The sequence below is a fragment of the Protopterus annectens genome, chromosome 3.part1, assembly GCF_019279795.1.
Source record: "Protopterus annectens isolate FY-2018-M chromosome 3.part1, PAN1.0, whole genome shotgun sequence".
NCBI classification, from domain to species: domain Eukaryota; kingdom Metazoa; phylum Chordata; order Ceratodontiformes; family Protopteridae; genus Protopterus; species Protopterus annectens.
In genome coordinates this window covers 64,195,203-64,210,200 of record NC_056732.1, presented here as the reverse complement: position 1 = coordinate 64,210,200, position 14,998 = coordinate 64,195,203, and positions in this window count along the sequence as shown.

Here is a 14,998-nt window from a genome sequence, read left to right as displayed (position 1 = left end):
TTTATTTTCAAAAATCCTACTGCTGAACCAGAGGTCATCTCCCAAGGACCTAAAGGAATAAAAGCAACTACAGCTAAGAATCCCACCCCCTCCGACAGAGATTCCCAAGCTTTAGACAGATGGGGCAAAAAAGTATACAGCTCTACAACTCTTGCCATTAGAGCATTAAATTGTCAGTTCCACATGCTGAAATACCAGTAACATACTATAGAACTTATTAAGCAAAAATTATCTACCTTCCCTGACTGTGCAGAAAATAAAGAATTACAGGAGCTTATGGACTCTGCAAGCCAAGTCAGCAAGCATACCCCTGCAATGTGGGTTTTGATGCCCTAGAAGCATCCTGCAAGGCAGCAGTCACAGATTCAGTGCTCAGAAGGCATGCCTGGCTTAAGGAGCAGACCTTGCCAAACCATGTCAAATCAAAATTATTGGACGCACCTCTGAACAAGGACAATCTGTTTGGTACCAAAGCAGAAGAGGTTTTAAAAAAGATGGAAGACCAAGCTAAGTCTATGCAGACAGTCAAAGATTTTTACAGGTGCAGCCATCAAGATTCAGTAGGCATTTCCCCTCAAAACATTGGTCCTTTCCAGCCACCTCAAGGCCCCCTCAAACTAGACGTAGGGGAAACAGACTCCCCAGACTACAGTCTCGGTATGCAGAGAGCTAAGCAATGGAGTACCTCCACTTCTAAAACAGGGAGTGCTAAGTCATCCCCTTATGGAAAGAATTCACAATGACTTCTCAACTCCTCCCCTCACCTCTGGCCAATTGCTCGTGCCCCTAGGAGGAAAATTTGCCCACCAGGCAAAAAACTGGACCTCCATCACCAACGATCAATGGGTCCTCAACATAGTATCCCAGGGATACAGATTTTATTTCCAGATGCTGCCAACCCCAAAAGGGTTCCCAGACCTTCCTCCAAACCAGTGGGCAGAGGCACAAAACCAAGTTTAGTCTCTGCTCTCCATAAGGGCAACTCAGCCTGTTCTTACAGAACAGATAGGCCAAGGTTTTTATTGCAGACTTTTCCTGGTACCCAGAAAAAGAAGACACCAGGCACCCAATCTTAGATCTGTCCATTCTGAACACCTTCCTGCTGGTACCAAAATTCAGAATGCCCACCCTACAGCAGCTTCTGCCTATGCTGTCCAAAGATGCCTGGTTAGCCACCCTAGACCTAAAGGAGGCCTATCTGCACATCCAAATCAGGGACTCCTGCAGGAAATATCTACGTTTCAGGACAAGATCTATGCATTATCAGTTCTCTGCACTTCCCTTTGGCTTATCCACCGCTCCCAGAGTTTGCACAAAATGTCTGGCTACAGTCATTGCCTATTACCGACAGAGAAATATTCAGATTTTCCCTTACTTGGATGATTGCCTGATTCAGGCAGACAGGAAAAGCTGTTGCAGCACCTGACATTTGTAAAGGACCTTCTAACCTCCCTGGGGTACACTATCAATGAAAAGAAATCCAAACTAGTCCCCAGTCAAAAAATTGTATTCCTGGGAGCAAGCTTTGGACACAGCATCTCAGATGGCATTCCTCACTCCAGAAAAGCAAGCCTATCTGACAGGCTACTTCTCTCAAATGGCCACCAGAACCCAGTTATCCGCAAGGAAAATCCTGCAAGCTCTAGGGTTTATGGCCTGTTGCATTCTACTAATTCCATATGCCAAACTTCATATGAGGAAACTTCAGTGGTACTTAAGTCTTTGGTGCCAACATTCTCAAGACCTGGAAACTATCATACCTATGATACCTTGTCTAAGGAAAGAGTTCCTTTGGTGGGCAGCAGCATGCAACCACAACAAGGGGCTTCCCTATACACAACCCCAGGCCGCCCAGACACTAACCACAGACTCATCACACTATGACTGGGGTGCACATTTGGACGGCAGGTGCATTCAGGGCCACTGGAGCCCAAATCAAATTCATCTGCCCATCAACCAAAAAGAGATGCTAGCTGTTCAGCCATGCTTTGCCAGCTTTAGAACCCTACTCTCTCCAGGGCCTCTACTAATCAAAACCGACAACACCACAGTGATGTGATACATCAACAAGCAGGGGGGAACCAACTCTAACCCACTCTCCAGGCTAGCCATGTTGGAACACAGCCTCAGCCATGCATATTCACCTGCAAGCTCAATTCCTGCCAGTAAACCAAAACTCTCTGGCAGACAACTTAAGCATAAGTCTCCTAGACCCACACGAGTGGCAGTTAAACCACAACACCTTCAGCCTTGTGACCCAGAAATGGGGTACCCTGAAGGTGGACCTATTTGCCTCCCCCTACAACCACCAGCTCAGTAAATTATGCACCAGGGAACCTCACAGCAACGCCTGGAAAGTGGATGCCCTATCCTTCCAGTGGGCAAACCTCTCAATCTATGCATTTCCCCCTCTATCTCTTCTTACAAGAGTATTACTCAAGATAAAGGAAGAAAGACCAAGGGCAGTCCTGATTGCCCCAGACTGGCCACGCCAACACTGGTACCCACTACTGCGCAGTCTGTCACCGTTACCTCCATGGCACTTCCCCCAGATCCCAACTCTCCTGACCCAGCAGGAGGGACAGTTCTTGCATCTGCAATTGCAGACCCTGAACCTTGCAGCCTAGCTTATTCCTTGACTTCTCCTCCAGTGGCCAGCTGAAGCAAGCAGGTACTGGATGTCATACGTGAAGCCAGATGACCCAGTACTAGAAAATCCTATGCTGACAAGTGGTAAAGGTATTGTTCCTGGATCCAGACTAAATGAGCGGATCCAGCACAGCCCTCCTTACTTATCTTCCTGGATTACCTAGCAGACCTACTCCACAGGGGCCTATCCTTCTCTTCCATCAAGATCCATGCCTCTGCCATCTTTGCTCATTACAGCACTGAGCCACCTCTCTTCTCACACCCTCTCATCAAGTAGTTCCTGAGAGGGGCTAACAACTTAAGGCCACCAAGAAGAGCCCCTATCCCTGCTTGGGACCTTAATTTGTTTTGGAAAAGCTCACACTGCCCCCCTTTGAGCCTGCAGCATCAGCAGAGTTAAAATTCCTCTCTTGGAAAACAGCCTTGCTTCTGGCCATCACTTCAGCTAGAAGAGTGTCTGAGCTACAAGCACTTATGGCTCTGGAACCCTTCATCATTTTCATGCTGACAGGGTCTGTCTCAGGACTAACCCAACTTTCATGCCTAAAGTGGTGTCCAGTGTGGCTCTCAACCAATCTATTTGCCCACTTTTTTTCCTAATCCTCAAAACAAGGGGGAAAGGTTCCTGCACTCTTTAGATGTACACAGACAACTCAGATTCTACCTTGATAGGACTATGCCCGTTAGGAAATCTGACCAGTTACTAGTCAGCTTTGCACCAGGGGCAGAGGGCAAGGCCATATCAAAACAAACCATCTCCAAATGGATAAGTGCACTGTATCCATTTCTGTTACAAACACCATGGGAAATCACCCCCTCAGGGGTCAGAAGACATTCCAGTAGGGCAACTTCAACCTCTACAGCCTTTCTCAGAGGAGTCCCTACCAGGGACATTCTGGAAGCTGCAACTTGAAGTTCTGTTCATACCTTCACCAAACATTACCATCTGCCTCTCTTTTCCAAATCCAGGGCGGACTTTGCAACCACAGTCCTGTAGGGCATACTAGCCAGCCCCAACTCTTCCTGACTGCCTCCACCCATTCTTCAGCTTTGGGAATCAACCCAAGTGTGATGACTGTAACAGTGAAACACGAAGAACATGGTACAGTTGTGTACACTTACCATAAATGTAGATGTTTGAGTGTATTCACTGTTGCAGTCCTGGTTTCCCACCCTTCAGCCCCCTTGTCTCTCTCTCTCTCTCTCTTCCTCACTCCATACAGGGCTATTGGTATTTACTTTTTACTGGTGGTGTTTTTCCACCATAACTTAGCTCCCTCATTGGGGGCTCCTGACGGTTGGGGGAAGGAAAACTGATGTAATGGTGTCTGCTGCCTGTTTTTGTACCACTGATGACCTGACAACAGTCCTGAAGCGACAGCAACCGGCACAGAAATACTAAGCCTCTGGTATTCGGGCTGACAGAGGGGTACCCCTGGCAGGATAACCCAAGTGTGATGACTGCAAAAGTGAATACACTCAAACTTCTACATTTATGGTAAGTGTACACAACTGTACTTTCTGGATATTATTTCTCATCCCTCGGGGATGCCTCATCCAGATCTGGGTAGTGTGAAGCTCACTGCTTGGTTGCTCCAGTTCCCATGATCGTCAGAACTCACAGTTTATCTTCCTCGATTAAGGGGATTCTGGTTGGGGCTCACAAGTCATCAACCAGAAGAGTCTACTGTAGCAAATGGAAGTGTTTTTCGGTCTGGGCTTCACAATGTGCCTTAGACCCTTTTATGGCCCTGGTCTCGGCAGTTTTAGATTTCTTGACAGGTCTTTTTCAACAGGGCGCCAGTTCATCCACTATTAAGACAGTGTAAGAAACTTCTCTGTGTGGAAGATTTTCAGTCCATATATTTGTAGTTAATCACTGTATATTAATCACTGTATATTAATCAGATCAGACAATAGTAGTAGAATTAACAAACTTAAACTCGTCAAATCAAAACAAAACAAAAAATAATCGAAAATATATAATTGTACAGCATTACTAAGTATTCAAAAGTAATCCAAACAAGGCAGGCAATCTGTTTCCAGTCAAAAATCCTTTATTAAGTACACAGACAAGCAATCCAAGTAAAACAAAAATAGAGTAATAATTTCCTCACAAGCTTTCTAAATATATATATACTTTTTATCAGGCATGGGAGTGATTTATTGTGCTGTAAAACAAAGTGTTATTGGTACACATGTTAAATTCACATCCCTTCCCCCATCAGTGTGACATTCAAGCTGGTCCTGCCCTACTTAGTAGCTGTCATAATAATAATATTAGCCCTTATGTCAAGCAAAATCTGAAGGTAATGCTACTCAATGCTAGAAGTCTAAACCTCAAAATGCACTCACTCGAGGCACTCCTTAAAATGGAGAACATTGACATCTGTGCAGTGACAGAGACCTGGTTCAAAGCTCCAAAGAGCACCCCTGCATTACCAGGCTTCAATTCATACCACACCTTTTGGCCACCTAACCCAGAAAGAAGCACTAAAGGCGGAGGCGTGTCCATATTCATTAAGGATATCCACACCTCCAGGCTAGTTGCACAGCATAATGCATCTGCGATTATCCAAGTGCAACTACTCTGGGCAAGACCGCAATACAAATTGTAGCTTGCTACAGACCCCCCACCATGCCTCAGGATTCACACTCCTCATTTCTTGATACAGTGGAAAGTATTAGGGTACAACCCAACACCCTAATAATGGGCGATTTCAACTACCCCACCATTAACTGGGAAAACTACTCATGTACCAACTCTTTTGCTCAACGTTTTCTAGAATTCATAAATTCCAATGCCTTGGATCAACTTATTCACACCCCCACCAGGGGCAGCAATATCCTAGACCTGGTCATTACCAACATGGGAAACCCGGTGTTCCACACCAGAGGTCAATTCCACATTGGTCAGATCTGACCACAAGCTAATCAGCCTAGACATCCACATCCCACCCCCAGCCCCAATTAGGGAAACCATCGTAAAAAACTTCTCAAAAGCCAACTTCACACTTCTTAAGACAGAAGTGGCAAACTTCATGACACCCATCCAGACGGACAGTAGAGGTATGACTGCCGAATCCTAAACAAATGCACTTTATAAGCCCTTACATGAGTGCATGGATCATGCTATCCCTAGTAGAACCAAGATGTTATCCTCCCAAAAAAAGGAAGTCAATCTGGTGGTCCTCTGCCATAAACAAACTCTACAACAGAAGAAAGAAACTGTTGCAAAAAAGAGTAAAATCCCATGACTGGAGGAACTCCCTGGTCAACCTCAGTAAGAAGTTGAGATCCCTCATAAAATCCTCCAAAGCTAGTTACAAAAACAAAATTGCCACTGACTCTAAAGACAAACCACAAAGCATTCTATAGCTATGTTAAGAATCTAAATGGGAACACTCAGATCTGCTCTGAGTTACAGCATAATGGCACTAAATATACAGAACCAACTGATATTGCCAACATCCTAGCAGATAGGTTCAATGCTAACTTTACCCCCCTCTCACCCCCTAGAGGGCCCATCTCTATACCGGAAGAATGCAAAGTTCCTATCATCACGGCTGCACAGGTAAAAAACACACTCTCCAAAGCCAAGAACACAGCATCCATGGGACCTGACAGTATCCCAGGCTGCGTTCTACATGAACTACAGAATGAACTGGCACCCCACCTAAGTACCATGTTCAATCATAGCCTCACCTCAGGCTTTGTACCCACTGTATGGCGCACCATGACAGTTATCCCACTCCACAAAGGGGGAGCCATGACGGACTCCGGGAACTACCGCCCCATTAGCCTGACGAGCCTGGTCTGCAAGGCCATGGAACGTATCACCGTGGAACTTATAAACAAAGACATTGGTAATCTCCAAACTCTGGACCCTACTCAGTTTGGATTTGTAAATGGCAGATCATGTCTCCTAAACCTGATTGACTTCTTTGAAGCAGTCACCAAAGCCATAGTTGAGGGTAAAATGGTTCACACAGCTTATATAGATCTCGCCAAGGCTTTCAACACCATCCCCCACTCTGGAATTATAGATAAGCTCACTAAACTAGGTATAAATCCCTATGTCACAAGATGGGTTGCCAACTGGCTCAAGGACAGAACCCACACTGTGAAAGTAGCAGATTCCAAATCCGACATCAGACCAAAGACAAGTGGAATACCACAGGGTCCAGTCCTGGGTCCTCTCCTGTTTGGTATCTACTTCTCTGAAGTGCAGGCCAAAACAGAGGGTCTTTGGCTAACAAAGTTTGCAGATGACTGCAAACTAGGAGCCATAATCGAAACTCCTAACGATGTGGACAAACTACAAAAGGGCCTCACTGAGACGGATACCTGTCAAAGCCATGGCCTGAAGCTCAATGCCAAAAAGTGTATTGTCATCCCCTTTGGTAAAAACTCTGTACCCATGAACTACCACATAGCTGGTAGTCTACTTAATGCCGAAAATGTGATGAGACCTTGGGAACACAGGTGGACAGTAGTCTCTCCTTTGATAATCACATCGCCACAGTGGTCAGGAAATCCTTCTACATGGCTCATCTCATCACAAAAGGATTCTCATCCAGAAAATAGAGGTTATTGTTCCCCTCTACTCATCACTCATTAGACCCATTATAGAGTACAACGCCCCTTTTGGTATGTACCTCACAAGACATCTACAACTGGAAAGACCACATAAATACCTCACAGAGGATTACTGGCCTCAAACAGATGCCCTATGCAGACAGTCTCAAAAAACTACAGCTTTACTCCATCGCATATCGCCTACTCAGGGGCGATCTCTGCCTAACATACAAAGCTATGTCAAACCCAGAGCTGTTGGACATGCTCCACTTAAAGAAATCCCATTCCCTCCGAGCTACACACTCTAGGGACCTTAACCTTGTCACCACAATAAACAGAACATGCTGGAGGGATAGATTCCTGTCCCAGACACTTCCCATACTCTGGAACAGACTACCTATGTATGTCAAACAGAGCTCCTCATTAGCACTCTTCAAGAAAAATCTTGATGATTGGATGGGAAATGGGAAATTCACCCCGGGGATCACTTCTGTGGCTCTGCTCGACAGGGGCACAGGAAAATAATTTTCTTGGGTGGCGAAAGCCAGGGTACATTTTTTGGCTAGGCTTGTATGGGCCCTAGGGCCGATAGCCTAGTACCTACCTATGAACCTATGATGTGGTACTTCTTATTTAACCAGGTTATTAAGTAGCTTATTAAGTCTGTGATTTTATCCAAGACAATATACTACATGGCTGGAAATATATCAACCTTAGTTCATTTGGCAATCAAAATATATATATAAATATGTACATATACATTTTGCATGTAAAAATCAATTTCTATTTTCATAACCTATTGTTAACAAAGATTGCTTTTGTCCTTCTAGACTTTTTTCAGGTCTGTGTACTAGAACCCTAAAAACAATCTATAAAAAAATATATAATTGTATAATTATTTAGTATTGTTATTGCTACTATTGTCTGATCTGATTAATATACAGTGATTAACTAGAAGTATATGGACTGAAAATCTTCCACACAGAGAAGTTTCTTACACTGTCATGTTTTTGGACCCACTACATTTTAGTGGGTTGTTTTGAGACTTTGGAGATACCATGGAGATTACTTGTTTTTTGTTGGTACTTTGGTTTCTGATACCAAGGTTTTTGCTCCGTCAAAGGATCCCTGAATTGGTGTGGAATTCCAGCATTTTAAGACATGGATAATGACAGGCTAAAAGATTTACTAACTGTACCTATATGGAATGATACAGAAGCAGATCAGATACAAACAGATACAGAAAATGGACAGGGAAGAATGGGCCCAGAAAATATGTATTCAGAGACTTTTTCTAAACTAGAAAAGCAACTGAAATGCATGCAGGGTCTTTACTGGAAACACATTTATTTACAACAAAGCATAGATAAGAAGAGACTACCCCGGGGACTTAGATTGAACAAAAGACCAATGTGGAAAAGTATGCATGATTCACTTTCTAAGGAATGGGAAGATATTTTAGAGGATACCAGTTACAAACTTATTTGTCTGCTAGTAAGGAACAACCTTAGTGTGCAGAAAGCTACAAAGGCTGACATCACATCTTTAAAAACAACATTGGAAAATGAGAACCACAATGACCTAGATGCTAAATTTGAGCTGCTTAAAGAAGGAGTGAAAGGATATGAGCAGCCCATTAAAGAAAGAAAGATTAATAAAATGAAACGAAATCAACTGGACAAAGATGATCCTGGGAGACATACTAGGAGGTACAATAATAACAACAACAGGAGAACCAACAACAGACAAGGTTTTAGTTATTACAGGGGATATAAGGGAAAGTATAACTGTGCCAGCAGACCTAAATGGGATTTTCCCAGCGGAGATCCTCGCACAAAACCAAACAGGGGCACAATACAGGACCACCAGGAGGAGACTGCCCCTCCAACATCTCATTCCCCACAATCCCAATCCCCTCTGGCTCAGGACAGGAACATAAGCTACAGCGGCAACCAGAACCGACAAGAGTACTACAGGATGAATTACAGGACAACCGGGACCACAGACAATCCAGCTACCAGGAGCAGCAGCGCCTTCACAGAGACCAGTTTCTTCAGGAAGACCAATATCGACAGCACAGACATCAACCACCACACCAATACCAAAGCCAGTACCAAAACAAGAACGACCACCACCACCAGAGCCCCAGAGCTTGTCCCTCTTACCAGGTCCCCCCATACCACAGCCACAACGAGGAATACTACTACAACCCACTGAGATTCCAGAAAGCAGAGGAGGAATTCCAGAGGTCTCACACTATCCACAAACTCCCAGGGAGATAGGAGAACCAAACAGTGGACAGGAGAACCAAACAGTGGACAGGGGTGAGGGAAATACAATGCCTGGTCAATCCCGACTGGAACCCCGACTACAACCCAGGTCCCAGGCTCAGACGGAGGAACCAGCCACAATAACAGGCTCAAGAACAACAACAGGTGCTCCACTTATCTAGAACCACTCTGTTAAAGCACTGACTGAAGAGGAAAAAAGTGTGTTGTCCAAAGGACTTACTTTTGTACCAAGCTGCAGGAGTGAGGTTGTTCAGGTACTGATAGACCTTAAAATGTTTGCGAGGAAGCTCAACTTAAGGGTACAGTTACACATCAAAAGTAATTCCATTGAAAATAAGCCTATTGATGAGACTATAAAAAGGCTTAGCAGCTGTTGTCCACCACTACATTAAACACTAGCTGCTTTCGAAGTGAAATGTGAGGTGGATATCAGGAAACTGCTTAAAAAACCTCCTAAGATAAAACTTTATAACCTAACAAAAACTTTAACCCTGATAGCTTTCAAACAGGACTTAGTGCCTGTGACTGGTCACCCCTCAAACACCTCCCACTAGATGATGCAGTCAAATACTTTAATTCAAAATTCTTAGCAGTTCTTGGTTGTCATGCCCCAACACGCAAAATTAGAACCAGGACTAAACCAGCCCCTTGGCTCACCAAGACTTCCAAACAAAAAATCCTCTTAAGAAATAAACTATGGGCCAGCTGGCGGTCAACAAAAAGCCCTTCAGAACAATTATTGTTCAGACAGCTAAGAAATGAAGCAAAAAAAGCCATATTGTCTGACAAAAGAAACTACTACTGCCAACTTCAACAAACCCACCAAAATAATCCTCAAAAACTCTGGTTAGGCATTAATAACCTCCTACACCCAGGCCGCTCAGGCACTCCTGCTCCCTTAGGCTGTGATCACAACAATCCCATTCAAATAGCCAACTCTTTTAACACTTTTTTCACAGAAACCATTCAATCCCTAGCCAACCAACTATCTCCTAACTCCACATCCTCTATGCCTGCCATCTCCTATAGCCCCCCTCTATTTCATTTTCAACCAGTTCCCACATCCCTTGTCTATAACCTTATTCAGAAACTTAAACCCACCACTCTTTCTGCAGACCTACTACCTGCAGAATACCTGCAAAAAGCAGCAAAAACCATAGCCTACCCCATATCCATCTTCATTAATAGAACTATTTCGGAAGGAACCATCCCATCTATCTGGAAAGTTTCTCACATTATCCCCCTGCATAAAGGTGGTAATTCCAAAGAGTTTTCCAACTACAGGCCCATAGCCATATTATCCCCTTTGGCAAAAGTAATGGAGAAATGCATTCATAAACAACTTTTAAGCCACCTACTTGAAAATAATTTATTAGCCACCTGTCAACATGGCTTCAGACCATTTCATAGCACCACCTCTGCTCTCTTATCCTTTACTGACTGCATTAATAGAAATCGTAATAATGACACTCTATCCTCAGCCCTCTCTATTGATTTGTCAAAAGCCTTTGACATGGTTAACCACCACCTCCTCATAAACACACTTAAAAACCTGTCATTGGATGCTCTTGCCATACAGTGGTTCCAATCCTACTTAAATAACAGGCTGTACTATGGGCAAGTACCTTATCTTCCCACCTCCCAGTTACCATAGGTGTCCCTCAAGGCTCTATATTGGGTCCTCTCCTCTTCTTCATCTTCACAAATGACCTCCATTCTGTAATTCCTCAAGCTATCTGTATCCAATATGCAGATGACTCCACACTTATATGCTCAGCCACTTCCTCATCAGAACTTCAGTCCCTAACCCAAAACACCATTAGCATAGTTGAAAATTGTCTTCTACACCAAAATCTTATCTTGAACCCTAAAAAAACAAAAATGCTACTATTCACCCCTACCCATAGAGCCTCCCCACTTAACTTTACTGTTACTTCTAGCAATGGAACAATAATATCTCCTGATCGTACTACAAAACTACTTTGGGTACTTATTGATAACCTCACCTTTGAGCCTCACATTAATAACACTATAAAAACAGTGAACAAAAAATTAGGATGTTCTTCATCTCACATTGCTGCAGTCATAACCTGTGGGTAGTCCGCTGTCCTCGGTCGGCCCGAATACCAAAGTATTAGGCTGGCGTCGGTCATGGGCGCTCAGATCTGACGTCAGTGCGCCATGGTATTAAAGCGCATGACCGACGTCATATCCTCAGTCTTTTTTGCCGCATGGTCCGAAGCAGAAGCAGCGTTTGCAAGTGCCATTCGGCGTTCTGAAATTTTCGTATTCTGAGTTTCAGACCGAAACCAAGTTGGGCTAAGTACCCCGTTGGGGAATATTTTTGTTTTTTCTTGCCTCAGTTAATTCCGGATGTCAGAAAAAGTGAATAATTGTATTTCTTGTGGGAAACAGATACCGCATAGGGGATTACCACTCTCTCTGTATTCCTTGTTTGGGGCCTGAGCACGGCGTAGTCGGGTGTCGCTTTTGTGCTAGATTTAATAAGCGCAACATTAAACGTAGGTTAGATTGCGCTAGGCTTGTCTTCGGTAAGCGGTGTAATTACAATATGCCGTCGGATCCTTCGACTACTGCTAAGAAGCGCAAGGAAAAATCGTTAAGGTCCAAGCAGGATGAGTCGTCCGTTCCGGACGCCGGTTCTTTAGAAACTATGGTGGAATCTGTAGATCCAGCCGAGGTTTCAGCTGAGTCTCAGGGGGAGCCGTTAATTTTGCTAGATGTGGCCTCTCAGGAGTCAGGTCAGGCTGAGGGGGCCTCTCAGGTTGCTGTACTCCCTTCTTTGCCTAAGGTGGTTAGGCCTTCTCCTTCTGTCTCTAAGGTACCTTCCAAGGTCAGGCCTGGTTTGCCTTCCTCAGGTGTCAGTCCTAGTTCTGCAGGTTCTGTGCCTAAAAAACACATGCTTAAAATGGCAGAAGATTTGATTTCCTTAATCAGGGGTTCAATGCCCCCTCCAGATAAGAGGCCTAGGGTGGAGCCAGAGGTGGAAAGTTTGGAACAGGCTTCAGATTACTCAGAGTCTTCGGCTGAAGACATTCAGGATTTTCCTCCTTATTCTGATTCAGACGCAGAGGATTCCAGTCCTTCTGCTTCTCCTCCAGAGGATTTTTCTTTTTCAGAAACCCTGCATTCTATGAGGGAGCATTTTAAATGGGAAGGTCAGGATTTCTCAGATTCCCGAAAGAGGCTTAGCGAATTTTTGTTTTTACCACAACATCGGCCCTTGGCTATACCTCCTGTTTTGGATGTTGTTCAGGATGTTTTCTCTGAGGCTTCCCTTAATCCAGACTCTTTGCCTCCTGCGCCAGTTAAACCAGATAGGTATTACAGAGTGCCAGAGGCTCATAAATATCTGTATAAGAGCCCAAGGGCTGACCCAGAAACTATTAGCCAGGGACCTAAGGGTGTCAGGGCTTCTGTTGTAAAGAATCCAGTTCCTATGGATAAAGATTCTAGAGCTTTGGATAGGTGGGGTAAAAAAGTGTATACCTCTTCCACTCTAGCAATGAGGGCTTTGAATTGCCAGTTTCATATGTTGAAGTACCAGAATTTTCTCCTTACTCAGTTAAAATCTAAGGTAGATGCTTTGGCAGAGGGCATACAGAGTGTAAGGAATTACAGGATTTAGTTCATGCCTCTGATCAGGTGGGTAAGCATTCTTTGCAGTGTGGTTTCGATGCTTTACAGGCTTCTTCCAGGGTGGCTGCCACTGGATCAGTTATTCGCAGGCACGCCTGGCTTAAGGATCAGAACTTGTCAGAGCATGTTAAAGCTAGAATTTTGGATGCTCCTTTGCAGTCTGGAGTTTTGTTTGGTTCTCCTGTGGAGTCTGTCTTAAAGAAAATGGAAGACAAAGCTAAGTCTATGCAGACTGTTAAAGATTTTTTGCAGGTGCAGCCCCCTAAGTTTAGCAGGAATTGGCCTACTAAGGGATGGGCTTACCCTTCTTCTGATTTACAGTCTAGGGGCAGATGTAGACGTGGTAGGGGCAGAGCTCAGGGTTCTTTCAGACCTAGAACATGGAGTTCCCCTGCACAATCTACAGGTGAGGGCAGGGGCCAGTCCTTTCGTAAACAGGCCCAATGACCTGCATCTTCAGCTGCCGGATCCTTCCTGTCTGGCAGCTCCTCTGGGAGGAAAGTTGGCACTATTCAAGCAAAACTGGCTTTTAGTCACCCAGGACAAATGGGTGTTGGACATTATAGACCGAGGCTACAAGTTTTATTTCCACGCATTGCCTCCTTTCAAAGGCATGCCAGACGTTCCTCTTCAGCAAAGGGTAGAGGCTCACAAACAGATTTCTTTACTTCTTCAAATGGGGGCTATACAGCAGGTCCCTCTGTCAGAAGTGGGCCTAGGATTTTATTCTCGCCTGTTTCTTGTACCAAAGAAAGGAAACACTTGGAGGCCAATTTTGGATTTATCTATCCTCAACACATACCTGGACATTCCAAAATTCAAAATGTTGACGTTGCAACAACTTCTGCCTCTGTTGGGCAAAGATCACTGGATGGTAACTCTGGATCTCAAAGAGGCTTATCTTCATGTTCCTATCAAGCCCAGTTGCAGGAGACTTTACATTATCAGTTCTCTGCATTGCCCTTTGGCTTATCTACTGCGCCCAGGGTGTTCACAAAGGTTCTGGCTCCGGTGATAGCCTTCTTGAGGTTAAGAGGAATACAAATTTATCCTTATTTGGACGGTTGCCTGATTCTTGCTCAAGACAAAAACAAGCTACTTCACCATCTACAGTATGTTATGGCAGTGTTAAGGTGCCTAGGGTATTCTGTGAACGAAACAAAGTCCAGTCTAGTACCCTCTCAGGAAATGTGCTTTCTGGGTGTGAGACTGAATACAGCTTCCCAGATGGCTTTTTTGACCCTGGACAAGCAAAGGAACCTTACACTTTACTTCCAACAATTGTCTCTACGGTCCAGGCTGACTGCAAGGACAGTCCTACAAGCCTTTGGGTTCATGGCATCTTGTATTCTGGTGCTTCCCAATGCCAAACTGCATATGAGGAAGTTACAATGGTATCTCAAAAATGTATGGACGCAACACTGCCACGATCTAGACACTGTCATTCAGATAATACCTTGCATTCAAAAGGAATTTTTGTGGTGGGCTCAGGAATGTCACCTAAACAAGGGACTCTCTGTGACCCGACCAGAGGCGAGTCAGATCTTAACGACAGATGCCTCGGACAAGGCTTGGGGAGCACACCTCAATGGAAAATGGGTTCAGGACACGTGGCTTGCCAGACTTCAACATTTACATATCAACTTGAAGGAGATGTTAGCAGTCCAATTTGCATTGATGGCTTTCAAGGATCTACTTCACCCAGGACAAGTGTTGATTCAAACAGACAACACAACTGTCATGTGGTACATCAACAAGCAAGGGGGAACCCATTCGTACCCTCTTTGCAGGCAAGCTATGATTTTGTGGGAGACTGCTCT